Genomic DNA, 3,086 nt, shown 5'->3' with positions numbered 1-3,086 from the left:
AATTAAATTATAGATCCTTTTGAAACTGGAAAAAAAAAAGATTTGGATAAATTAAAATTTTAGAATAGTATAACTAGGGTTACTTGAGACCCAACAAATAAATCAAAAATATACTTATTGAACAAGGAAGATGATGGTATTACTTATTAATGTTTGATGTTTTTAGCTTTTAAAATATGAGAGATATTTAAAAAGTTGAGAAATAACAAGGAAAATAATAAGTAACACTTCTCTTTCATCAAGAATTTTATTCTCCTTTTTTTTTCTTTTTTCTTTTAAGTCATATTTCTCATAATTCACACTTCTCCATCTTCATTATTTTCACTCTTAATTAGTAATAGTCATAACTCACATTAAATTATCATAGTTATTAAAAAAGTTATTTACATATCATTTAATTTTAACAATAAGAATGTGTATGCAATTTATATTATGTTGACACTAATAAGAACTTATACTAACAATTAATATGTTAACCGTGAAAACAGAAAGGAAAACAGAACAACAAACAAAAAGTCTAAATGTATTTATTTTTTACTTCATATAACATATATAACCATATTATTATTTATATACTTTTAGTATACTAAGATAATGAACACGATTGACACATCATTTACCATTTGAGAAGATTTATTAACAAGTGATAAAAGTTTGAGAAATTGTTATCATTTATAAATTTGTAATATTTTCGACTTATCTAAAGTACCTATAATTTTTTGTTCATTCCACTAAGTCAAATTCAAATATTATTGTAAGCCACATTTTATATGAAAGCTAATATATTAAAAAATTTATTGAACATAATTTTAATTGTTGAATGAAAATCAAATCAAATAGGAGCATTTTTAAAATATAGTTTATAACATTTAAAGTGATTTTTTTTAAAAAATACTATAATTATAAATTGACTTTTCAATTAATAACAAATTTATAAAATGCAATTTACATCGCGCGAAGCGCGAACAAGTTCACTAGTTAGAAAATAAAATTAATAGGGTCAAATATTTACTGTAGTAATTACAGAAAGGAAGTCAACTAGTCAAAACTTTGGACTTAAGCCAACAGCTGCTTTCAACCAACCCAATTCATCTCTTCAAGAGTTTTTTTTTCCGATTTCTATTTTGTGTTCGATATTCGTTTATTTTTGAGAATGACACTTTTAACATAGTTCACATCACCTATACAATATTGTTACTCTCTAAGGGATCGTTTGCTTCTATCGATAAGTTATTACAATACAAAATTTATTTATTTCTATTTTTATCAAATAAATTGTCTTTTTACATAATTAATAAAGAAAATATTTTTAAAAAAAGAACCTCCATAAAGATTCTCTAGTTTCTAACATTTCTTTTTTCTCTTAATTAACTATATATACACAAAAAAAATAAATATATAATATCTGTATGCATGTGTGTGGAATATAAAAAACAAAAAAAATAATCAAAGAACTTTAATTTTGACTTCACATTAAGGTAGACGTATAATGTATTTTAATTCCACTACAAAGTTAAATATACTTCTGATATTAATAATCATGGTTTATATGATTTGTCTTTTTATTTTGTTTTCTTACTATTTAACTCTTATAGAGAAGTATATATTTTCTGTCCCTATGTCAAATATTTTCTAATTTAATTTGTCTTTTTATTTAGTATCATTTTTGTCAAATTAATAAGAATATTTTTTTTTTTCTATTATATCTTCTACTTATTAACATTGAGTTAATGTCTTTGAAAATTATAGTGAATAAATATGTTTAAGACTCTATCAATTAATAAGGATAAAATGATAAACTCACTATATCAATCATTATTTTCTTAATAAATGTGTCAAGTTAAAATTTGATCAGTAAAAAGAGACGGAGGGAGTATATAAAATTCGATTCATATAAAAAGATTATGCTTGCTGACGTTCTAACCACTAGCATGCCAGAATATTAAATATGTAAGCAATAAAGTGTGAATGCTATTAATTAACCAAATAATACATAATAAAACAAAAACACACGTTTAGGTTCTATGCATTGTATTAATTATACAATCAAATCACTTCATTGTTATAAAAATAATAACAAGTGAATTTTTATAATTTGTGTTTATTATTAATCTGAAAAAAGAAAAAGAAAACATGACCAAATTCGGTGGAAGCAAAAATGTTACTATTCTTGATGTATAAAGTTATATGATACTGATATTGACAAAGCTGAGATTTCAACTTCATTAATTTAAAATTTTAGAACGCTAGCTTCAAATATTAATAATTAGGTTCTAAATATAATAATTTATTAATATAAATATATTATTTAAGCATAAATTATTAAATTCAGTTGAGCTTCTATATATGTTGATAACAAATTAAATATATAGCAAATATATTTCTGTTAAATGAAATAAGATATGTGCAAAGCTGTACAATCAAGTGATAATAAGAAACTCCCTTGCATAAATACCATACTTATCGTAACGGAGGGTAAGTTTCTGAAGAAGGGATATATTATTATATTTTAAGAGAAAAAAGTTATGAATCTTATAAGAATAAATTTAAAATTAATTATTGAAACATTTTAAAATTAAAATTATAATAAACAAATATATATGAATAAACAGACAATTGATATTTGAAGATTAATCCTTTTCACACCTCTTTAAAAAGATTAATTAAAAAGAGGCTTAGAATTATTTTACCTCTATTGATATGTGAAGATTTATCCGCAATTCACCTCATAATTAATATAGTAATTATCAGAGTGAAATGAAAAAAAAAAAAAAAATTATTTAAAAATTTAAAAATGATAAATATTTCCGTCATTCTTTTTTACTTATCTTATTTGAATTTTGTATGCCTTTAAAAAATAATGATTTTATAAAATATATGGTCTTAGATCTTGAATAAATAAATTAATGTTGAGAGCAAAATGAAAATAAATAAATATTTTTTCTTGATATGTTAATAGTGATAAGTAAAAATAAAATTCTAATTTTAAAAACAATGAATAAATAAAAATATGCAAAATAAAATATTTTGATATAATTATTTTTTTAAAAGCAATAGATAATTTGAGACGAAAAGAAAAGCCATAG

Source organism: Solanum tuberosum, unplaced genomic scaffold, assembly GCF_000226075.1.
Source record: "Solanum tuberosum cultivar DM 1-3 516 R44 unplaced genomic scaffold, SolTub_3.0 scf00021, whole genome shotgun sequence".
Classification (NCBI taxonomy): Eukaryota; Viridiplantae; Streptophyta; class Magnoliopsida; order Solanales; family Solanaceae; genus Solanum; species Solanum tuberosum.
Note: the sequence above shows the minus strand (reverse complement) of the source record.